This window comes from Bos grunniens, chromosome 11 (assembly GCF_055505025.1).
Source record: "Bos grunniens cultivar Pamir isolate PY7600 chromosome 11, Bosgru_T2T1.0, whole genome shotgun sequence".
Taxonomy (NCBI): domain Eukaryota; kingdom Metazoa; phylum Chordata; class Mammalia; order Artiodactyla; family Bovidae; genus Bos; species Bos grunniens.
The window spans coordinates 2,239,006-2,263,577 of record NC_141175.1 but is presented as its reverse complement, the minus strand read 5'-3'; the positions used below and the strand labels follow the sequence as shown (position 1 = coordinate 2,263,577).

The 24,572-nt window shown below is 55.1% G+C and overlaps 1 long non-coding RNA gene across 1 annotated transcript; it reads right to left on the bottom strand.

Annotated features, from left to right (window-relative positions):
• Positions 1 to 768: 768 nt before the first annotated feature.
• Positions 769 to 6,656, bottom strand: LOC147362266 (uncharacterized). Its single transcript, XR_015135701.1, has 5 exons — positions 6,562 to 6,656; positions 6,240 to 6,457; positions 2,142 to 2,331; positions 1,794 to 1,949; positions 769 to 1,700 (listed from the first exon to the last, which is right to left on the bottom strand). It is a non-coding gene; the product is annotated as an uncharacterized LOC147362266 (long non-coding RNA).
• Positions 6,657 to 24,572: the final 17,916 nt, after the last annotated feature.

The window sequence follows — 24,572 nt, the reverse complement described above, 5'->3', positions numbered from 1 at the left end:
GGGAGTCCTGGGATTTTTATAGATGTCGCTAAGCTAAGAGTCTCGAAATGAAATCACCCAGGGTTACCCCAGTGGGCCCTAAACCCAAAGGTGAGTGTCCTTATAAGTGACATAGGGGGGAGACTCAGCGGGGAGAGGAGAGGAGAGGACGGAGCAGGGGCAGGAGTGGTGCGCCCACAGCCAAGGAGGCCTGGGGCCCCAGGAGCTGAGGGCGCTGGGAAGGACCCTCCCCTGCTTTCAGACGTCTGGCCTCCAGGACTGGGAGAGAATAAAGCTCTGCTGCCGGAAGTCACCCAGTTGTGGCCGTCTGTCATGGCAGCCACAGGCCGCGACTGCAGGGGTGGGGAGCAAAGTAAGCTGATGCTGGAGGCAGTGGGCGTCTCCTGAAGGCTCTAGAAAAGCTCCTGGAAACAGGACCAGCAAGGTTTCTTTCTGCATTCACCACCCTGCCCGGCCCCGGGGGCTCTGCTGTGGGCTGCGCTGAATGGGGGCGGGGCGGGTGGGCGTATCTGGAGCTCACCCGAGAGGTGTGCATGGACCGCAGGGCACAGGGCCAGCCCAGAGGGTGTCCTGGTCTGAGAGCCAGGCCGAGGCTCAGAGGGAAACAGGCAGCCGCTCTCTTTCCAGAGACCCTCCAGGGGTGAAACCAGAGCCCTTTGGGGTGTGCCAGCCCCCCAGTGCAGCGGATTGGCTTTCAAACTCTGGTAATGTTACAACCAAGGAAATGATTTCCCAGGAGAAGCTCCCGGTCTGGCAACATACTAAATAATTTGTTGTTTTGAAACTTCTGCAAGATTTACTTGATTAAAAAACCATCAACTATAGTTTTGAATCCACACATTCGAGGAACATTCTTGAAGATTCCAGCTTATTAAGATGGAGAAATGGAGTTTGCAGAGCATCTCGCATGACACCCCCACCCCCGCCCGACATTCAATGAGCCACACGGCTCGACTCAGAATGGCCGTGTGGGACAGACCTGAGATTAATTTTTCATGGGGCGTTGGACTGTAAATGATTTTTCTATTTACTTATGTAACTCGTACATAAAAGATGATGGCACTTAATCAAATACAGACCAACTGCAAATTATGCTGGGTAAACAGTGTGAACAAATTCAATACGCTATTGACCATTTATATATACACGCACACATGTATATTATTGATATATATTTAAGAGTAGCAATCTACCTCACACTGTTAACCCTGCCTGGATAGTCTTACGCTTTCCAGGCCTTTGCTTGTGGTTTCGAGAGTCTCAGATGCCATTGCACCGAGTGCTTGCTGTAGCAGGCTTGCTTTCCATCCCGTCCCCACCAACTTCTGTGCCACCAAGGTTCTGGGAGGACCATGAGCACCTTTAAAAAGATGCACTTTTTACGCTTTGCCTCTCTAGCCTCTAACACAGAGCATCTCAACTGAGGGCAACTTTGGCCCCCAAGAGACGTCGGGCAATGCTTGGAGGTATTTGTGGTGGTCACAGTTTCTGCAGGCACCCAGTGGGCAGAGGCCAGGGATGTAGCTAAGCGGAGAATTGACTTGTCCAAAGATGTCAGTAGCGCTAAAGGAGAAGCCCAGGTCTGAGGCTGCAGCAAACTGGGTCCTCGATGGGCGGGGAACGGTGCACACGGCTCCGCGTCTGCTCTGCTGCTCCCTGGAGCGCCTCCCGGCTTCTTTCTTAGCAAACACCCTAGTCTCCTGGAAGGCAAGCCCCAGGATCACTTTCAGGACAATGCCTCCCTGCACCAGGGCCCCCAGTGTACTCCACAAGCCCTAGATTAGAGCACTAACCCCAAACACTTGCTGGTTTCTCAATGGATCATGAAGCCCACTGCACACATCAACTCCATCTTGTTCTTTCTGTTTCCGCAGCAGCTGCACAAGGCCCCAGAGCCTAGTTTGCTCTGAATAAATGTTTTCTGGGTAGCTCGCTGACTGGCTGGCTGACTGAGTAGATAGTGGATGGATACGAGGGTGAATAGATGGATGGATAGATAGAAGGGTGGATGGTTGGGCATTGGGGCATGGGGAAGATGAATGGATGGATGGATAAATGAATGGAAGGAAGGATGGACGGGGGATGAGCGGGGGATGGATAGATGGACGGGGGATGGAGGAGTGAACGGACGGGCAAGAGACCTGGCTGCAGGCCTCTGTCTGCCACCAGCTGGCTGTTTGCCTCTTGAAAGGTCAGAAGTCTGCAGACTGAACAACTCTGAACAACCTGAATAGCTGTCTAGAGAGGGCAGCGGCTTCTTTCCCAGGAGTGCTGGAAGCTGAGAACTGCGTGGAGGTGGCCTCTGGGATGTGCTGGGAACACGCTTGACGCCTGAGGGAAGTGTTCAAAGAGATAAAATACAGGATTCCTCATTTACTTTGATTATTTTTGATCTGATAAATAACTTTACCTTTTTAGTGTAGGTTTATCTTAAATGTTATGGGACACACTTATACTAAAATAGTGTTCATTGTTTATCTGAAATTCAAATTTAAGTGGGCATCCTGTATGTTTATTTGTACTTCTATCTGGGGACCCTGCCTGGGAAGGAAGTTGTGTGTGTTTTTCTCCTTCACAAACGCTGTGAGGTTCTGGTGCAAAGTTTGAACACTGCTGGCAGAAAAGACCTTAAGGACCCTCGTGGAAGGCCACTGGGTTTCTGGGGGCTGGCAGAGGGGCTGCTACCTCCCACGCGTCCCTCAGGCCCCCGTCAGCCCGGGCAGGACACACGGCAACGGGGAAACTGTGCTCCCGGCCGGCCCGCCCTGCGCTGCGCTGTCCTGCTTCGAGGCCCCTTTCACGGTCAGGCCAGCCGTCCAGCCCTCCTTGGTCTGGCCTTTTGGGGACAATTCCAGGTCCCCTTCCCTGTGGTCAGTCCCGGCTCTGCTTTGAGATGACAGATAAAGTCATTCACTGCAAAGCAAGCAGCAAGAGGCCATTGCAAACTCATGTTTGTTTGTGGATTTGTCCCGTCCTAGGAAGCCAACAGAGAAGGGTTTGGAGAGCTCACCGGTGCTCCAGACAGCTCCAGCCGGAGGGCCCAGGCGGGGCGGGGGCTGCCCGAAGATGCAGACGCGGCCAGCGGAGGCACTCAGCCTGAGGCTGTCCTCAGTGCTGCCTGAGCCTCTGCCCCCTCCGCCCAAGACCCCAAGACCCCAAGACCCCAGAGCAGCTCCTAGATTTCTGGGATCAAAGCTTTACCAGATCTCACCCATCCCCTGACCCTTCATTAACTCCCTGTGGCCCCCTCCCCACGCCTGCCAGGGGCTGGGAGGGGCCATCTCTGGGCCCCTGACCCGCGGGAGCCAGATGGGGGTAGGCTGGAGCATGATTCAGCCTGAGAGTGTCAGGGGGCTTCCCCTGGGAAGGGGCTTCTACGTTGAGTCCTGAAAAGCGTCTGAGTGGCAGCGAGAGGGAGATGTCAGAGTCTCAGTGGGACCCGCTCATGGGGGGCCGGGGGAAGGCCCAGTCTCAGGGTGGAGAAGCTGGCTCTGCCCTGTGGGGTGGGGACCCAGCAGGGCCGGAGGGAGAGGTGACCCCCTGCTTTCTGTCCTGCGGGCCGGGTGCAGGGGCCCTGTTCCCTGGATCACAGGAGTCTGGGAGGGCGGTGCTCAGGAGAAATGCTCTGAACACGGCGGGTCTGAGATACCAGCGGGGCAGCCAGAGGGACTGTCCGGAGTGCAGGACGCCACCCCACCATGCCCGGCTTAGACCTCAGGCTCCGGCCATGCTTTTTGGTGACCCCATGCTCCGGGGGATTCCACCGTGAGGCCAGGGCGGGGAGCACGGGTGCAGGCGGATGGCCGAGGCTGGCCCACAGTGACCGCGGCCACACAGACGCCCGCAGACTGCCCGGCCCTTCCTCCTCGGGGTTGCGGAGAGACGGTGCGGGACGTGAGTCTCCCTGGGCCTCCTGCTGGCTGTGGGCCACCCCAGCCAAGGTGACCCTCCCTCCAGGCTGCCCAAACCCAGATGCAGGCCCTCACTGCGGGGGTCCGGCCCCACGATGCCCCCTTCCTGGCCTGGCAGCCACGCTGTCCCTGGGCGGCAGTCCAGCTCTCAGGGTGATGGCAGCTGGCACGCTCAGCGTGGATTTAACTCCACCTCTGACTTCAGGACTTCATGGTCTTTCTCTGCCGAGGTGCAGGTAACGGCAAGCGAGGCTGACACTGAAGATCCGCTTGCCCTGAATAGATAAATCAGACCCGGAATCTTGCTGGGTTTACGCTCTGCAGGTGAAAACACACATCACTTTTCACAACTGATAGTTATGGTGGGAGGAACAGCCCGAAAAGTTCTCTAAAAATAGACTTAATAACAGTGCAGCCTGCAATTATTATTTTTCTCTGAGATCTTAAAAATTCCTTCTCCCAAAGATTTTTTTCTCTTGGCTGAAAATATCCTCCGGTGCACAGAGAGCCTGGGCTCCGCAGCTTTGACAGGCCGTGTCATGCCAGGACAGGGACAAAGGCAGGCTGCCGTCGGGGGGATGAGGTGATGGCTTGGAGGCTGAGGGGTCCAGGATGGGGGGGGCGTGGAACAGCCAGCAGGGCAGGGTCCAAGGCGGCCCCGCTCCCCTCCCCCAGCCCAGAGGTGAGCCAGAACCACAGAACCGGGATGCTAACAAAGGAGATTAGAATCAGCCCGTGCTGGGTTGCCAAGAGGGAGGAGAAGAAAAGAGATGAATTGCCTTTGATAAACTGCTGGTAGGTATTTCAGCAGGAGAGAAATTCAAAGCTGACCCCCTCCCCAGCATTGTGAGGAATTGTACCCTCACTGCCCCCCAAATTCTCGTGTGGAGCCCGCGCCCAGCACCTCAGAGCCCAGCCTTACTTGCAAACAGGCTCCTTAGAGATGTGATTAGTTACAGAGGCTCACTCTACAGCAGGGTGGGCCCTGATCCAACGTGACTCGTGTCCTTGTAGGAAGAGGGGACTCGGGAGGAGGCCTGGGGACCAGAAGAGGCCCGCGGAGGACGCATGGCCACGTGATGCCAGAGCAGGCACTGGAACAACACGCCCACAGCTGGGCGCTGGCGAAGGCAGGGGGCAGCCCCCGGAGCCTCCAGGAAAGCCCACCCTTGCCGACCCCTTGGCTTGGGACTGCCGCTCTCCAGGCTGCGAGACGAGAGGTTTCTGTCGTGTTAAGCCCCTAGCCTGTAGTAATTCGTCTCAGCAGCCATGGGGTGTGGGCAGGCTCATCTGTCTGGGCAGCCTCGACCGTGGTCCCTTCTCTGGGGTCAGTGACTGCAGACACAGCTCTCCCAGGTGAAGGTCACCCCGCTTCGGTGTCTGCTCGGCGTGGAGAGATCAGCCGAGAGCTCAGCGAGCATCTGGAGGACTGGACTCTGCAGGAGACGCCCAGCTTCCACCTGCAGCCCTTCAGCCAGCAGGTCCCATGCCCTGGCCCCCTCGCTCCATCTGTGCAGGGGTGTGGTAGGGGAGTCTGTGCACACACACAGTTACCCAGAGGCCTGAAGGGAATGGTGGAGGGGGGCAGAGAGGTCTGCGAGAGCCCCAAGGCAGGTGGCACTTCCGGGCAGACTCGTTAGCGGTGGTCCTAGCCAAGGTCCCCAGGATCCAGACACCCTGCTGGTAACTGGTACATCTGAAGTTCAGCAGATTTGGACAACTGAGAGAGGGGACCATGGCAAGCTTCCCTAGAGGGCCGAGGCATGGCTGCGGGTGGTGGTCTCTCCAGGGCAGGGGACTCTGGGATCTCTCCAGGGCAAGGCACACGTCCATCCAACCTGGCCAAAGGCCCTGCCCGCCTCGTGCAGGCAGCGACAGTCCTGTGGCTAGAGGAGTCGGTGTGTGTGTTGGGGGGAAGGTGCCTGGTCGTAGGACAGCGATGCCCACCTAAGGCACCGAAACTGGACGCGAGCGCCCCAGCATCAGACCGGGCTGGAATCCATGCGGCCGGTACCCACAGCTCGGTGTTGACCGTGTGAGGATACCAGGGGAGCCCCTAAACGTGCAGACTCCTGGGCCTCAGGCTCCGGTTCAGAAGGGCTGGGTGACCCCAGAACCTGCATGTTTGGTGCGTGGTCTTGCATCTTCATTCCCTCCCACCTCTCTGGCAGCTGAGGACCCGGCTTCTCCCATTCACTCCTCGTGGCCTCTCCATCTGCAGGTCTTGGCCTCAAGGTAAACCCATGCACAGGTGGGGCGCCCACGGCTCCCCCTGGGGCAGGCCCATTAGCTGCAGCCTCAGCTCCTTGGGGCCGGGAACTGCAGTACCTGTCATTAAAGGGACCTGATAAACGCTCCCAAAGCCACGGACGTAAGCGGTGCAGCTGGCATCTAAAGGTGTCATCTGTCATCCCCGTTGTTTTCCTGTTTTTACAGGCAGGCTTCACTTCTGGCAGTGATCTGCTCCTGGGTCTTTAGTCTATTGCACGTGTGGGTCTTCTGCTGTTCCCGTCAGGCCTCTCGGAGGCCCTGTGTGTGCACAGCCCCTGCAGATGGAAACAGCAGCAGCTGTCTCAGGGCATCCCCTGTGGAAATCAGACGGGCCCACGCAGAGCGCTTGCAGCAGCTCAGAGACCACACCTGCACTCACCTGGCCAACGAGCGGTCCCGCATGGGCAACTGACAAAACACCCAGGCTGCGACGAGGAGCAGATCGCTGCCGGAAGTGAAGCCTGCCCTCAAAACCAGGAAGCACTGGGGATGATGGGTGACACCCTCAGACGCCAGCTGCGGAGCTTACGTCAGAGGCTCTGCGAGCGTTTATCCGGTCCCTTTACCCCTGGAGGACGAGGAGGAGTGGCCAGCACGCGCCCCGGAGTGGGACCGCTGGATCGCGAGGCCGCTCTGTTTTGAATTTTCTCCGGAACTTCCTGTTTCACACAGTGGCTGCAGCCGTTTACAGTTTACAGTCCACCACCCGCGCACGGCGATCCGTCCTCCACGTCTGAGCGACTGAACCGAACTGATTGGCCATCTGCATGTCCTCCTTGGGAAAACGTCTATTCAGGTCTCCTGCTCTGTTTTTAATTAAGTTGTTTATTCATTTATTTATTTATTTTGATGTTGAGCTGTAAAAGCTGTTTATATATTTTGGATATTAATCCCTTATGGGTCATACTATTTGCAAACATTTTCTCCCATCCAGTAGGTTGCCCTTCCCTTTATTGCTGGTTTCCTTTGCTATACAAAAGTTTTTAAATTTAACTAGGTCTCATTTGTTTATTTTTGCTTCTATTTCCATTATTCTAAGAGGTGGTTCCAAAAAAAAAACAAACTCAGTGATTTAAGTCAAAAACTGTTATGCCTTTGTTTTCTTCTAGGAGTTTATAGTATCAGATCTTATTAGACCTTTAATCCATTTTGACTTTATTTTTGTGTAAGGCATTAGAGAATTCTCTAATTCATTCTTTTCCATGTAGCCGTCCACTTTTTCCGACACCCTTATTGGAGAGACGGTCTTTTCTCTAGTGGATGTTGCTGCCTCCGTTGTCGTGGGTTGCCTGGCCGTGCTGTGAGCTCATCTCCGGGCTCCCTGTCCTGCTCCACTGACCCGTGCGTCTGTTTTTGCCCCGCCACCGCACTGGTTTGATCACTGTAGGTTTGCAGTGTAGTCTGAAGCCAGGAACCATGATTCCTCAACCTCTGTTCTTCTTTCTCAAGATGGTTTTGGCTCCTGGGGGTCTTTTGTGTTTTCATACATGCTCTCTTACATTGTTTGTTCTAGTTCTGTGAAAGATCCCACCGGCATTACAATAGGGGTTACACTGAATCTGTAGATGGCCTTGGATAGTGTGGTCATTTTAAGAATATCGGTTCTTCCACTTCAAGAACAAAGAGCATCTTTCCGCCGGTTTGTGCCATTTCAGTTTTTTCTCATCGGTGTCTTACGGCCTTCCTAGTACAGATCTTTTACCTTCTTAGGTAGGTTTCATCCAAGGTGTTTTATTTTTTTTTTTTTATGTGATAGTGAATGGGATTGTTTCCTTAATTTCTCTTTCTGATAGCACATCGTTTGAAAAAATACATGCACCCTAAAGTTCACAGCAGCTTTATTTCTACCAAGATGTGGAAGCAGCCTAAGTGTCCATCAGCAGATGAATGAATGAAGAAGGTGCACACGCAGTGGAATACAGCTCAGCCACGTAAAAAAGCGTGACATGTCGCCGCTTGCAACCACACGAATGGACTTGGAGTGTTAGGTCAGACAGAGAAAGACAAATGCCGTATGACGTTACTTATACACGGAATCTAAAAATAGAGCAAACGAGTGATTGTAACAACAACAACAAAACCACAGCAGGCAGTGACTTCAGCCCTGAAACTGAGAGATGCTCGTCCTTGGAAGGAAAACCGTGACAAACCTAGACAGAGTATTAAGAAGCAGAAATACCACTTTGGTGACAAAGGATTGTGTAGTCAAAGCTATGGTTTTCCCAGTAGTCATGTATGGATGTGAGTTGCACCATGAAGAAGGTTGAGCACCAAAGAGTGGATGCTTTTGAACTGTGGTGCTAGAGAAATCTCATAAAAGTCCCTTGGACAGCATGGAGATCCAACCAGTCCATCCTAAAGGAAATCAGCCCTGAATATTCATTGGAAGGACTGATGCTGAAGCTGAAGCTCCAGTACTTTCCCCCTGATGTGGAGAACTGACTCATTGGAAAAGACCCTGATACTGGGAAAGATTGAAGGCAGGAGGAGAAGGGGGTGTCAGAGGATAAGATGGTTAGCTAGCGTCACCTACTCAATGGACATGAATTTGAGCAAACTCTGGGACATAGTTTGGACGGTGAAGCCTGGCGGGCTGCAGTTCACGGGGTCACAAAGAGTCCGACAGGACTCAGTGACAGAACAGCAACAAAGAGCAAGAAAGAAACAGACTCAGAAACAAAGAAGAAACCAGTGGTTAGAGTCGCGGAGGGAAGGGGGGTAATGCAAGGGGAGAGGATGCAGTGCTACAAATTATATGTAAAAGCAGCTCAAGATACAGGCAATATAGCCAAGGAATACAGCCAATATCGGATAATAGCTACAAGTGGAGCATAACCTTTAAAACTTGCGAATCACTATACCCTGCACCTGTAACTTATACAATGTGCTATGGTTAGTCGCTTAAGTTCAGTCAGTTCAGTTCAGTCGCTCAGTCGTGTCCGACTCTTTGCGACCCCATGAATCACAGCATGCCAGGCCTCCCTGTCCATCACCAACTCCCAGAGTTCACTCAGACTCACGTCCATTGAGTCGATGATGCCATCCAGCCATCTCATCCTCTGTCGTCCCCTTCTCCTCCTGCCCCCAATCCCTCCCAGCATCAGAGTCTTTTCCAATGACTCAACTCTTCACATGAGGTGGCCAAAGTACTGGAGTTTCAGCTTTAGCATCAGTCCTTCCAAAGAAATCCCAGGGCTGATCTCCTTCAGAATGGACTGGTTGGATCTCCTTGCAGTCCAAGGGACTCTCAAGAGTCTTCTCCAACACCACAGTTCAAAAACATCAATTCTTTAAAAAAAAAAAAAAAAACATCAATTCTTCAGCACTCAGCCTTCTTCACAGTCCAACTCTCACATCCATACATGACCACAGGAAAAACCATAGACTAGATGGACCTTTGCTGGCAAAGTAACGTCTCTGCTTTGGAATATGCTGTCTAGGTTGGTCATAACATTTCTTCCAAGGAGTAAGCGTCTTTTAATTTCATGGCTGCAGTCACCATCTGTAGTGATTTTGGAGCCCAGAAAAATAAAGTCTGTCACTGTTTCCACTGTTTCCCCATCTATTTCCTATGAAGTGATGGGACTGGATGCATGATCTTCGTTTTCTGAATGTTGAGCTTTAAGCCAACTTTTTCACTCTCCACTTTCACTTTCATCAAGAGGCTTTTTAGTTCCTCTTCACTTTCTGCCATAAGGGTGGTGTCATCTGCATATCTGAGGTTATTGATATTTCTCCCGGCAATCTTGATTCCAGCTTGTGTTTCTTCCAGTCCAGCATTTCTCATGATGTACTCTGCATATAAGTTAAATAAACAGGGTGACAATATACAGCCTTGACGTACTCCTTTTCCTATTTGGAACCAGTCTGTTGTTCCATGTCCAGTTCTAACTGTTGCTTCCTGACCTGCATACAGATTTCTCAAGAGGCAGGTCAGATGGTCTGGTATTCCCATCTCTTTCAGAATTTCCCACAGTTTATTGTGATCCACACAGTCAAAGGCTTTGGCATACTCAATAAAGCAGAAATAGATGTTTTTCTGGCACTCTCTTGCTTTTTCCATGATCCAGCGGATGTTGGCAATTTGATCTCTGGTTCCTCTGCTTTTTCTAAAACCAGCTTGAACATCGGGAAGTTCACGGTTCACATATTGCTGAAGCCTGGCTTGGAGAATTTTGAGCATGACTTTGCTAGCGTGTGAGATGAGTGCAATTGTGCAGTAGTTTGAGCATTCTTTGGCATTGCCTTTCTTTGGGATTGGAATGAAAACTGACCTTTTCCAGACCTGTGGCCACTGCTGAGTTTTCCAAATTTGCTGGCATATTGAGTGCAGCACTTTCACAGCATCATCTTTCAGGATTTGAAATAGCTCAACTGGAATTCCATCACCTCCACTAGCTTTGTTCATAGTGATGCTTTCTAAGGCCTACTGGACTTCACATTCCAGGATGTCTGGCTCTAGGTCAGTGATCACACCATCGTGATTATCTGGGTCGTGAAGATCTTTTTTGTACAGTTCTTCTGTGTATTCTTGACACCTCTTCTTAATATCTTTTGCTTCTGTTAGGTCCATACCATTTCTGTCCTTCATCGAGCCCATCTTTGCATGAAATGTTCCCTTGGTATCTTTGATTTTCTTGAAGAGATCTCTTGTCTTTCCCATTTTGTTGTTTTCCTCTATTTCTTTGCATTGATCGCTGAGGAAGGCTTTTTTATCTCTTCTTGCTATTCTTTGGAACTCTGCATCAGATGCTTATATCTTTCCTTTTATCCTTTGCTTTTCACTTCTCTTCTTTTCACAGCTATATGTAAGGCCTCCTCAGACAGCCATTTTGCTTTTTTGCATTTCTTTTCCATGGGGATGGTCTTGATCCCTGTCTCCTGTACAATGTCATGAACCTCATTCCATAGTTCATCAGGCACTCTATCTAACAGATCTAGGCCCTTAAATCTATTTCTCACTTCTACTGTATAATCATAAGGGATTTGATTTAGGTCATACCTGAATGGTCTAGTGATTTTCCCTACTTTCTTCAATTTAAGTCTGAATTTGGCAATAAGGAGTTCATGATCTGAGCCACAGTCAGCTCCTGGTCTTGTTTTTGCTGACTGTATAGAGCTTCTCCATCTTTGGCTGCAAAGAATATAATCAATCTGATTTCGGTGTTGACCATCCGGTGATGTCCATGTGTAGAGTCTTCTCTTGTGTTGTTGGAAGAGGGTGTTTGCTATGACCAGTGCATTTTGTTGGCAAAACTCCATCAGTCTTTGCCCTGCTTCATTCTGTATTCCAAGGCCAAATTTACCTGTTACTCCAGGTGTTTCTTGACTTCCTACTTTTGCATTCCCCTATAATGAAAAGGACGTCTTTTGGGGGTGTTAGTTCTAAAAGGTCTCGTATCTTCATAGAACCTTTCAACTTCAGCTTCTTCAATGTTACTGGTTGGGGCATAGACATGGATTACCGTGATATTGAATGGTTTGCCTTGGAAACGAACAGAGATCATTCTGTCGTTTTTGAGATTGCATCCAAGTACTGCATTTCAGACTCTTTTGTTGACCATGATGGCCACTCCATTTCTTCTGAAGGATTCCTGCCCACAGTAGTAGATATAATGGTCATCTGAGTTAAATTCACCCATTCCAGTCCATTTTAGTTCGCTGATTCCTAGAATGTCGACATTCACTCTTGCCATCTCTTGTTTGACCACTTCCAATTTGCCTTGATTCATGGACCTGACATCCCAGGTTCCTATGCAATATTGCTCTTTACAGCATCGGACCTTGCTTCCATCACCAGTCACATCCACAGCTGGGTATTGATTTTGCTTTGGCTCCATCCCTTCATTCTTTCTGGAGTTATTTCTCCACTGATCTCCAGTAGCATATTGGGCACCTACTGACCTGGGGAGTTCCTTTTTCAGTATCCTATCATTTTGCCTTTTCATACTGTTCATGGGGTTCTCAAGGCAAGAATACTGAAGTGGTTTGCCATTCCCTTCTCCAGTGGACCACATTCTGTCAGATCTCTCCACCATGACCCGCCCATCTTGGGTTGCCCCATGGGCATGGCTTAGTTTCATTGAGTTAGACAAGGCTGTGGTCCTAGTGTGATTAGATTGACTAGTTTTCTGTGAGTATGGTTTCAGTGTGTCTGCCCTCTGATGCCCTCTTGCGCTTCAGCCATGTACAACTCTGCACAACCCTATGAACTGTAGCCCACCAGGCTCCTCTATCCATGGGGATTCTCCAGACAAGAATACCAGAGTGGGTTGCCATGCCCTCCTCCAAGGGATCTTCCCGACCCAGGGATCTAACCCAGGTCTCTTACATCTCCTGCATTGAAAGGCAGGTTCTTTACCACTAAAGCCACCAGGGAACTCATATAATATTGTACATCAACCATACTTCAATCAGAAAAAAAAGGATAATGAGGAATCGGTTCTGGCTGGGAGAGTTGTTTTCCTCCACAGAGCCATCCCTAACTAGACTTCAAACTTGACTCAGGTCTCACCAGTGTCTCCCTAATGTCCTCCTCTGTCCCAGGACCCCGAGGGACCCACAGGGCTGTTAGCTCTCACGTCTTCTTGGGCTCCTCTGGGCTGGCACGTTTCCTCAGACTTTCATTGTCTTTGGTCATAACCTTGGGAAATTCAGGAGGGCTGGGCGGGAGTTTTGTAGACTGCCCCTCATCTGGGACTGGTCAGATGTTTTCACCTCAGTGGCTTTGGGGCAATGTTCCTCGGGTCACTGGTCCAGCTTCCTCCATCTCCAGTTTGCACTTGGGTGGTGGGTTTGGGGAGAAAGGCTGCAGAGGTGAGGTTCCCCATCTTGTGAAGGGTGCCTGCTGTCAACACAACCCATCACCTTCATCTCTGCTGACCCTGACCTTGGCCACCTGGCTGAGTTGGGGTTCGTCAGTTTTCACCACTGACAACGATTTTTATTTTTCCAAGAGAGACCTATTTTATTATCAGTGCTTCCTGTAGACTCACCAGGCAAGGGGCCTCTCCCTGGGGCTCAGACTCCCCTGAAATGCCATGCGCAGTGCATTTATCACCTGCCATCTATTCATGAGACTCTGGTGTGCACTTGTGGGCCGCTCCTTCAGTGCCCCGAAGAAGGGCTTATGACCCTCTCCCAAAAAGGAAATAACAGTTAAAAACCCGGGCATCAGGGTTGGAGGGCCCACAGGCCTGTTTATGGCAGCTTCTCCACCTGGCAGCCATCCCCGCTTCCCCCAGGGGCTGTTGCTGCCCAGCCTGCCCTCTGCACCCCGGGGCACTGACCTCCATGGGCGGCTTGGCTGGGGGCGCCTCCACGGCGGGATTCTGCAGAGCGAGGGCTTCAGACGAACGGAGCCGGGATCCATGCTAATGAGGGCAAAGCAGCAATTTCACAGCTTCTCTGCCCTTTTCAAATATTTATTTCTCAGCCCTGCCGTTCCTCACTCTCAAGCGGCCCATATCCTAAAACGGCATTTGATTTAGTGCTAACAATGGCAGCCGTCTAAGCCACGGTAGCCCTAACCTTAATTAAGATGACAGAGAAGGGGCTGGGGCTGAATTACAGGGGAGCTCTCTGTTTCTCTACAGCCTTAATTAGAGAAGAGGGGCTGGGCTGCCCTCGTTACAGCCTTGATTTAGACCCGGGGGCCCAGACAGCTGCCTAGCCAGGGTGCCTGGAGCCAGGTCCGCGGCTGGGAGGCAGGCCAGCCGCCCTTCCTCTTGGGAACCCTGAGGCCAGGCTCACCCGTGTCCACCCCTTATGGGCTGCCGTCCTGTCTTCCTTCGTCCCCAGTCTCTCTCCTCATTTTCCTCCTTTGCGTAAATGGGTCTTTACCTGAGTCCTCTCCCTTCCAGAAAAGCAGCCCATCCCCAGGGACCCAGCACCACCTCCAGGTCTGGTTCATGCTCCAGGATGAACTAAGGGGCATGGCTGTCCATTCCAGCATGCTTGCCTGGAGACTCCCTTGGACAGAGGAGCCTGGTGGGGCCGCAAAGAGTCGGGCACGACTGAAGTGACTTTGCATACAGGCACAGGACAGATTGTGTCCCCAAGATCCCTATATTGAGGTCCTAGCCCCAGGATCTCAGTGTGTAACTGGACTCGGAGATAAAGTTGAAAGAGGTGGCTAAGTTAGAAATGAGGTTTTTAGGGCAGGCTAAACCCAGCTGACCGATGTCCTTACGAGAAGAGACGTGGACACAAAGAGAGAGACCAGAAAGGTGCGGAGACAGATGGAGGCAGTGGGAGGCGGGCAAGGAGGTGCGTCTGCAGGCCCCACGAGGAGGGAGCTGGCCAGGAGGAGCCAGCCCTGCCCGCGCCTGCCTGGATGTCCAGTCTCTGAACAGGCGGAGTGTTTAGGCTTTGCTGCTGCCAAAGCCTGTCTGGGGAGCTGTGTGCTGGCTGCCCGGGGCAGACTCCCTGATAAAGGTGCCTGAGAAATTTGTCCTGTTTCTACTCTCCTGGCCTCGCTGGGGCTGGGGGCCCAGGGTGGGTATCTGAAAGCACATTTCCCCTCCTGTTTGCGAGCTTTGCCTGGGTCTTCCAGGGTCCCTGGGACCCCAAGACCAGCCCACCCAGCCCAGAGTTGAGGCAGGTGGTGGCAGAGGCCACCAGACGACCCGTGTGTAGACTGGCAGCTCGTGACCCAGAGCCGTGACTTGTGACCCCTGGCATTGGCCTCTTTCCACTCCGGGACCAGAACCCCAACCCTCAGCGCAGTGGAAGTGGTCGCCCCTGCCCCACCATAAGACACGCGCACGGGCAGGGCCCGAAGCCGCCAGATAAAATACAAGGTGTTCTGTGACATCAGAACTTCAGCCACAGGACCCAGAAATTCCACTCCTACACAAGTACCTAAGAAAGACGGGAACGTATGTCCACGCCGAATCCTGTACTTGAACGCTAGAGCAGCAGGTGGGAACACGGCCTAGATGGGGGACAGACTGGATGTCTGCTGGTAGAGAACATCTGCCCCCAGCACGTGTTAAAAATAGCAAGACAGACCTGACTCAAGTCACCGTAGTAGGTGGGAGAGACTGTGGGGCAGAAATGAGCTCAGCTCTGAGCAGAGCAGGACAGCCGGGGATGGACTCCCACGGTCGGGGGAAGACAGGAGGTGGGGTCACAAAGAGGAGCTGGCTGGGGAGCCAGGTGGGGAATTCTGCTCACCTGGCCTGTCAGGGTTCCTGCTAAAGGCCAACATCGAGGATGGAGCGGGGGGCTGGTTCGGGTACCAGTTTCATCAGGGTTCTTTGCTAAACCTGGGCTGGCCATGCCAAGGGCAGGCAGCAGGCTGAGGTCGAGGAGACAGCCCTTGCCACCACCTCCGATGGTTGGATAAACAGATGCGGTTCATCCACACGAAGACTTTTACTAGCACGACAAGGTGTGAGGCCCTGGCACGTGGGACAGCGTGGATGAAGCTGGAAAGCACAGGAAGCGAAGAAGCCCGCTATGGACCATGCCTCACACGATTCCACTCCTGCGAGACGCCCAGGAGAGGGAATTCCACTGGGACACAAAGCCGAGGGACAGTTGCTAAGGACGTAGGGGTGGGGCCGGTGAGTGACAGTCAGTGGAACAGGGCTCCTTTCTGAGTTGATGAAAGTTCCCAAAAATGACTGTAGTGACGGTTATGTTCATCTGCAAATATCCTAGAAACTGTGGAGCCGTACACTCAAAATGGATGCCTTGTGAGTCTGCGAATGTATGTCAATAAAGATGTTTAAAAAAAAAAAACAGGTGGATTAGATGCCCACCCAGCACACGAAACACACAAGTCACCCAACTGACAGCTGCTTCCCCTGAATGGTGTCAACATTATCCCGAAAAAATTTAAATTTCAGGTAAACAAAAATCTAAGCAGAACCAAGCACCACAGGGTCCTGGTTGTCCACCTGAAGGTCACACGGGCAAGCACTCTGGATGCCCCCGCCTGCCCGGGCCTGGCCCTGGCTGCCTCTTCTCCAGCCCATCCTAGTCTGGGAGGAGTCGCACTCCGCTCTCCAGGCTCCAGAAAGCAGCCCCTCGTTTGATAGGATGGGCCAGTGATAACAGTGACAGTAATAATAAATTACAGCCAGTGAAATTGTACATAAGACAACGGATTTGTTGTTGTTTAGTCGCTAAATCATATCTGACTCTTTGCGACCCCACGGACGACAGCACGCCAAGCCTCCCTGTCCTTCACCATCTCCTAGAGTTTGCCCAAGTTCACGTCCACTATATCAGCGATGCCATCCAACTGTCTCATCCTCTGCCACTGCCTTCTCCTTTTGCCCTCAATCTTTCCCAACATCAGGGTCTTTTCCAATGAGTCAGCAGTTCCCTTCAGGTGGCCAAAGTATTGGAGCTTCAGCTTCAGCATCAGTCCGTGCAATGAATATTCAGGTGATCCACTGGAGAAGGGAATGGCAAACAACTCCAGTATTCTTGCAGCAAGAACACCATGAACAACAAAGAAAGGCAAAGACGACTGATACTGGCCGCCATTTGTTGAGTTTTCACCTCGGGCTCTGCATCTGGTTAAATGCCCCAGGTGGGGTGTCTCAGGGAACCCCAGTCAGACTCCCACGAAGCAGGAAAACAAAGCTGAGGGCAGCTGCGGAAATGGACTCAATCCTTACGTGATGGGTGAGATCACACAAGCTCAGGGACCCTACAGAGGAAAGGAGTCAGAGATGCCGGCCCATCGCGGCCCTGTGTCTGCCGGCGAGCGTCCGTGAGGTTGTGCTGGCCGCCCGCCAGGTGTGAGGACCCCTCCTCCTCTTCCCGGGACCAGAGTTGGATTCTAGGTCCTGGGATCCTGGTGGGACTCGAGGGTGGGGGTGGGCAGGCAGGGCACACAGCGGGCCTGGGTCCGGGCAGCAGGTGTAACGGCGGCCCCGGTGGACGGCGCTAGGCCCAGAAGTGTGGAGCTGCGTCCTTGTCTGGAGCCCCAGCCCCTCCAAGGCGCCACAGCACAAACGCTCCACGGATAAGAGATGAAGCTTTCAGGAAGCGCGGCCTGACCTCCAAGAAGAGAAAGGGAAGTGAAACGCCAGGTGCTTCCCTGAAGAGCACGTCTACAGGAAGGAGAGAAGTGTGCTCTGCTGACAGCCGAGATCTGACACCCCAAGTCCTCTGTGCTTGCAGAAACCCCACCCTGAAGAGGCCCTCTGGGCTCCAGTGCCCCCGGCTGGGCCTCCCTCCCTGATACCTGCCCCGGTGGTGGGGTTGGCCCTGGTGTGGGGGTCTGCCCTTGTTTGGGAGGTCTGCCGCAGTGTGGGGGGTCTGCACCAGTGTGGGGGCTCTGCCGCACCCCGTTGCTGGCATCTTGCAGCCGGGTTTAGGGGAGGGGACTGACTCTGGAGCCCACAGACTGGAGAGGGATGGAAACATGGCTAACAGCTGGTTCACGGCTGCCTCCTCCCAGCAGTTACACAAACATGAATAAACAGGTGCCAGAGAGGCGAGGACTCTGGGGACAGGGCGTAGAGACGACAGCCCAAGTCCAGACCAGGCGTCTCGCTCCCAGCTGAGCGCTCCTGACAGTGTTACGTGGATGACAAATTCCTCAGAAAAAACAAGAATTGTTTTTCCGTTTCTCTGTGGCCCTGTGCTCACCAAGACGAGACCTGGCTGACGGCAGCCACTGCTGCCTCCACCGCCCTGACTGAGCCCACCCTGCCCAGGGCCCGGACCCTGTCCATGGGGACCCACCCCACTGCCCTGACCGAGCCCGCCCTGCCCGGGGCCTGGACCCTGTCCATGGGGACCCACCCCACTGCCCTGACCGAGCCCGCCCTGCCCGGGGCCCGGACCCTGTCCACAGGGGACTCCACCATGCCCTGACCGAGCCCGCCCTGCCCAGGGCCTGGACCCTGTCCATGGGGACCCACCCCGCTGCCCTGACCGAGCCCGCCCTGCCCGGGGCCCGGACCCTGTCCACAGGGGACTCCACCATGCCCTGACCGAGCCCGCCCTGCCCAGGGCCTGGACCCTGTCCATGGGGACCCACCCCACTGCCCTGACCGAGCCCGCCCTGCCCGGGGCCCGGACCCTGTCCACAGGGGACTCCACCATGCCCTGACCAAGCCCACCCTGCCCAGGGCCTGGCCATGGGGACCCACCCCACTGCCCTGACCGAGCCCACCCTGCCCAGGGCCCGAACCCTGTCCATGGGGACCCACCCCACTGCCCTGACCGAGCCCGCCCTGCCCGGGGCCTGAACCCTGTCCACAGGGGACTCCACCATGCCCTGACCAAGCCCGCCCTGCCCGGGGCCTGGACCCTGTCCACAGGGGCCCCATCCTGCTGTGGGCCAGGCCCTTCAATGCTCTGGATTGTCATCGGACAGACATTTGAGGTCACTGGGGAGACTGGCCCGGGGGTCCCACCTGCCTTTTACTCCCATGAGTCACCCAGACAGCATTTCCAGACCCACCTGCAGCCTCTCCCTGAGCCTTGGAAACGTCTGCTGTCCAGAGGGTCCTGGGCCCAGGCCGGACGCACCATCACCCCCACTCGGGAGGGGTGGACAAGGGCCAAGGGCTGCCCAGCCTTTCTGCCCAGCCCCCGCCCCGGGCCAGCCCATGGTCTTGGGGCAGGAAGGGTGGAGGTGCTTCTAGCCCCCTTCCAGCCACCATTCACCGGGGAGGCGCTCTCAGCCCCTTAGGGGTGAAGCCACAGGCTCTCAGCGGCAGACCCCGACCAGCCCCCACCCCGAGCTGAAATCCACGGCCTCTCTCTGTTGCGTGAGGGGTGCAGGGGAGTAAGGATTCCCCTGGGTAGATCCAGAGGTCGGGCACCTCAGAGGACGAGGAGCGGTGGGTACGCCAGGCCTGGGCTGGAGCCCGTGCCTGCGGCCGGCAGCAGTGCCCGTCTGCTGCCCAGACATGCGGGCCTGTTGCAGGGAGGACAGCCACCCCGGCTGCTCGCGGGTGAGGGTGCCAGGTGCCAGCGCACGGCGCCCTCTGCTCCCAGAAGGATGCTCAGATGGACGTGTCCAGAGAGGGCTGTCTCTTTGGGTCCCGGCCACCTGTGGTCTGGGCTGGAGGTGGACGTTTGCGGGTTGGCTTCTCAGCTGCAAAGCCCGCCCGGGGCTCGGAGGGGTGGCCCCTCTGTGGAGACATGACCGGAGCGCTGGTGTCACTGCCCCCTCCAGGGGCCACGCCGAGAGCACGGATGCGTGCGGATGCGCCCCGGCTCCAGGGGCCACGTCGAGAGGACGGATGCATGCGGATGCGCCCCGGCTCCGGAGCTGGCACGCCCTGCACGGATGGGAGGTGTTATTAAACCCATCCATTTCCTGGGACGTCCCTCCCAGCCAAATCCATTTCAAGCCAATTAAACTGAAAAATGGCTGCAGAGCATGGCACGTTGAGAGTCTGTGACTTTGTCAGCCTTGGGTTCCAGGGTCCAGCTTTTGTGGGGCTCCTGCTGAGTCTGCTCAGCCTGCTTGTGGCCCCTGAAGATAACGGGTCCCAACCCCAGGATCCTGTAAATGTGAAGTTACGCAGAAGCAGGGTGTTTGCAGGTGTAACGAAGGACGCTAAGGTGGGAGGGAGACCCTGGGTTATCGAGGGGCCTGATGTCACAAGGGCCCTCGAACAAGGGGCCCAGACGGACATCTGACCCAGGTGGAAGAGAAGCCACGTAAAGATGGAGGCAGACACTGACTGCAGTCACTCGGCCCGGTGACTCCAGGTCCTGGAGCTGGGCTCTGCTCTTTGTCCTTGTGGGGCGCCTAAAGCCTCCAGGGGCTGGAAGGGGCCAGAAGGTTCCTCCCCTGGGGCCTCCGGGGGGGGGTGGGGGGCGAGGTCCTGCCGACACCTTGATGAGGGGGACCTGGGAGAGAATGAATCCGCCCACCTGTGGTCCTTTGCGGCGGCAGCCAGAGCGCCACCCTGCGGGGAGGAGCCTCGTGGGGTCTGGGCGGAAGTCTCTCCTGCTCTGAGGGCCTGGGGCCTCCCAGCTGCAGGTGACGATGCTGAAGGCTCCTCCGGGCCATGCCGGTCCCGCCCGCCTGCTTGGGAACGGTGAGACCTCAGCAGACCCTCGTCCCAGGGTATGTGAGAAGAGGATGTCACGCACACCTGATTAGGAGGCCGGCTCTTCCAATAAGACCCAGAAAGGTCTTGGGAAGCCAGCCGCCTGCATGCCCAGCCCTGGGGCAGTGTCTGCCGTCCAGAGGGATCTGGGCAAAGCTCTGCTCCCTGTTCTAGGGTCCAGGCACCCCGCCAGCCAGCAGCCCCAAGTTGATGACTTCAGCGGGGTTGGTGGGAGCTCGCTGAGCCTCCTGGTGGGGGTCTCGGGAGGCCCTGCGTCCTGCCCTGACCAGTCACTGGGCCCCAGGCCTCGGGTCACCTGCCACATTGCATGAAGGGCTTCCCACTTCCCCTGGAGGCTAGAGGAGCTGAACACTGCCTGTACAGCCGGCTACAAGGACAGAGAGCAGAGCCCAGCTCCAGAACCTGGAGCCGTGCCGGCGGCCTAAGGGGCCAAGGAGCTTTGGAGGTTGAGGTGGGCAATGAGCGCAGTGCCTGATTCCAGCAACGGGCTCTGCTCATCCAGCTCCCTGCAGGTGGGAGACACTGACGACTCGTTCCTGCTGGAGGGATTTCTTATGGCCCAGACCACCGTCTGAGGACCCACAGCCAGCTTCCCATGGGCACCTTGACTCATTCACTCACTAGAGCCAGCAGCTTGCCCTGCAGGGACGGCAGGCAGTCATAGGTCTCAGCCATGCAGGGTCAGTGAGCGGGGGGCTCGGGGCTCAGCCCCCAAGCCTGGCCCTGCCGCCCCCGGCAGGAACTGCAGGTACCTTCTCCAACCTCTGCAATCGCTGACCTGGGTTCCAGGCACCCACAGCCACAGGGCCACAGGGGTCTGACCTTCCAGCTAACCTTGGCGGGCATGGAGCTGGGCTGGGAAAGACATTGAATAACAATTCAGCTTCCCTCTTCTAAGCTCCTGGCTGTTGGTGGGAGCAGGGGAGGGATGCTCGCTGGCTGCCTGCTGAACCAGAACTTCCAGAAGGCCTCTTCCCGATTGGAGTCTGTACTTTTCATCTCCTAAGCCCCAGAGCTGGTGAACGCAACAAGGGATGGGGGGAAATCTCGACTTAATTTTTCATGGGTGACTTTTCTGAATGAAGTCAGGTCTTATGTGTGTAGACTCAAATGCAATGATAATCAAATGCCTTTGGTTCTAAGCCTCTTTCCTCCTCGGATTTCAAAGCATTTTCGCCCTGAAATATGAGAACTTCTTGGCAGATTGGACTCCGCCCGCAGGCTGTCCATCATCCTTGTGCACTTGGAATAACAACAATTACAGCAATAATAATAGTATTAGCGCGCATTGTAGGGTGCTTTATGGCAGACAGAAGCCCTTCCATGTCCATCATCTTCACCTCACCCTAGAGAAAGCTGGAGACGGCGGGGGAGGCTGCAGGGCCTCCACTGCAGAGCAGGCAGGTCGGGCCTTCGCTGCACCCCAACTGTGGCCCTGGCTTTGGGGCCCCTTGCTGGGATGATCTGCTCGGCCCCGGGGCCCAGGCCTGAGCCCCAGCCCCACCCCTCCCAGAGCCCTGACCCAGCGCCTCTCCTGGGCTCCGGGGTCGGCCTCCCATGTCCGTAACTGCTGCTGCTCAGCCTGTTTCGTGATCCGCCCCCACCTCTTCCTGCAACACCCCAAAGAAGGAGGTGAAGCTGAAGGCCCGATACTCTGGCCACCTGACGCGAAGAGCTGACTCATTGGAAAAGACCCTGATGCTGGGAAAGATTGAGGGCATGAGGAGAAGGGGACAACAGAGATGAGCTGGTTGGATGGCATCACTGACTCGATGGACATGAGTTTGAGCAAACTCCAGGAGATGGTGATGGACAGGGAGGCCTGGCGTGCTGCAGCCCGCGGAATCGCAGAGTCAGACACGACTGAGCGACTGAACAACAACAGCAAGGGAGTTGAAGGCAAGGGTCTCGGAGGCCCTGGTCCCTGGAGACGCCCTTTCTAGTGTGTTTCTTAGACAGCATCTTGGAAAGCAGCTTGCCTGTTTTCAGGTTTGAGTGAACAGAGGGGCAGGGAGACAGAACCACAGACGCTCTGACCTCCCTTCCGGCTCCCCGTCACCTCCAGGCCTTGGGCTCCCCAGGGCTCTGAGAGCCGAGCCCTGAGGGTGTTGTTGCTTGAAGACTCCTTCTTTCTGGGTGCATGGCCTCCCTGCCCCTCCCAGGGCTGAGGCGTCCGAGGGCTGCCTGGGGCAGAGGGGGTTTTGGCACCTGCCTCCTCTCCCTCCCCACCACCCTTGCTGCCCCAGGAGAAGCCAGGCTGGGGTTGGACGCCCCCCCTTCCACCCAGGGCACAGCTCAAGGGCCCAGCCAGGAGCCCACTCTTTCTCTGCCTGGCAAGCCCAGTGCTGGAGAGACGCTCTCACTTCCTAGAGATGGCTGGACCTCCTTCATGGACCGCTGATCTGGGGAGGACTGTGTGTCCCTCCTGGAAGCCCTCAGACGTGCCTCTCTGCCAGCCGAGAAGATGCAGCTTCAGAACCCGAAGGCTCACCAGGATTCCTCTCACTCCAGGGGCCCTGGCTGGGACCCCCTGCACAAAGCATTTCCCAAAGCTGTTCCTTGGCACCTGAGGCCCAAGAGGATTCCTGGGACACGGCTGATCTCATCTTTCCACCACTGACCCACCGTGAGCCCCTGAGCAGCTGTCCCTGTGCAGGAGGAAGACCAAGGGGTCTTAGAGGAAGCGGGATCACATGAGCACTGGCGTCCAGGCAGGAAGAAGCAGCTGACCCCTCTCCGGCTGCTCCCGGGGGTGGGGACGACTGAGCAGCATATTTGGGGAGGATGCGTAGATGTCAGGGTGTTGTGTGACAAAAGATATAAGCAACACAATCTCAGCTCATCCACACACACACACACATATCCACACACATACACATATACACATACACATACACACATCCACACACATCCACATATACACATCCACACACACATATACACACACACATATACACACACACACACATATATACATGCACAACATACACACACATGCATATACACACACATCCACATATACACATCCACACACACATATACACACACACATATCCACACACATACACATACACACACACACATTCGCACACACACGCACATCCACACACATCCACATATACACATCCACACACACATATACACACACACACACATATATACATGCACAACATACACACACATGCATATACACATTCATACATGTACACACACATACACAGGTACATGCACACATACACAACATACACACATGCACACACACAAATACATCCACATCCACACATACACACACATACACACACACGCATATACACACCCACACACACATGGTAAAACAAGCCTGGGACACAGCTCTGAAGGCAGCCACCCCGGGAGGCGGAGGGAGGCAGGCAGGGTGAAGGGCTGTGATCACAGGCTGTGGCACCGGCCCCCACGGGGCACTGATGCCTGCCCTCCAGCTCCGGTCTCTCAGTGGCACCAGGGTTAAAGGAAACTTGCGCAGTCTAGGGAGGACCAGCCGACGGTGCCCACCTTGGTCCACGGCAGCTCCCGCGATGTTATCTGCCTGGAGGGGTGACGGCCTTTGCTTCATCTGTCCACTGGGCCCGTGTTTCCTCAACGCACGACTTCCATAATCATGAGGACGCTGCACAGCTTGAGGTCTGCAGCCCCGCCTGTCACAGTGGCTGGGGGGAGTCTGAGAGCCCAGGATGGGCTGCCCCTGCCCTCTGGCCCACCCCCACCCCTCGGCCCATCAGGGTGGGTCCCCCAGCTCCCTCCCAGGGCAGAGCAGGAGCAGCTTCCTGGCGCCCTGGCTAATGGGGGCCCGTTGTCCATGATGCAAAGGGAAGTCCTCCCCTCGCTGGCTGTAGTCGGGGCCTGGGATCTGCTGGCCACACGCCTCACTCAAGAGCAGGCAGGCTGATGGCTGCAGCCTTGAAATGGAAATAGTGACCTACATGCTCCAGGAGGCAAGGAGAGGGGTTGCGGCCGCCTTCCCCACTAGGGCTGGGCCTGCACCGTTTAAAGACCTGTGAAGGGCAGTTGTTCCCAGAACATCTGACAAATTGGCGGTCTCGTCTTTGCACCCACTGCCCTGGCTGAGTGTCCCAGAAAGGTTGGCACACGAGGCGGAGCCAGGCTATGGCGGGTCCTGGGAGGGAGGGGCAGGCTCTAAGAGTGAAGCAGGACAAGCTTTCCCAGGAGGGGACCCCGGGAGGCTCGGGGTGCTGGGTGGCCTCTGCTCAGAGCAGAAGGAGAACCACCAGTCGTGGGAGCAAAGGCAGGAAGCAGGTGGAGCTGCAGGTTCTGGGACGTGTGCCCAGATTCC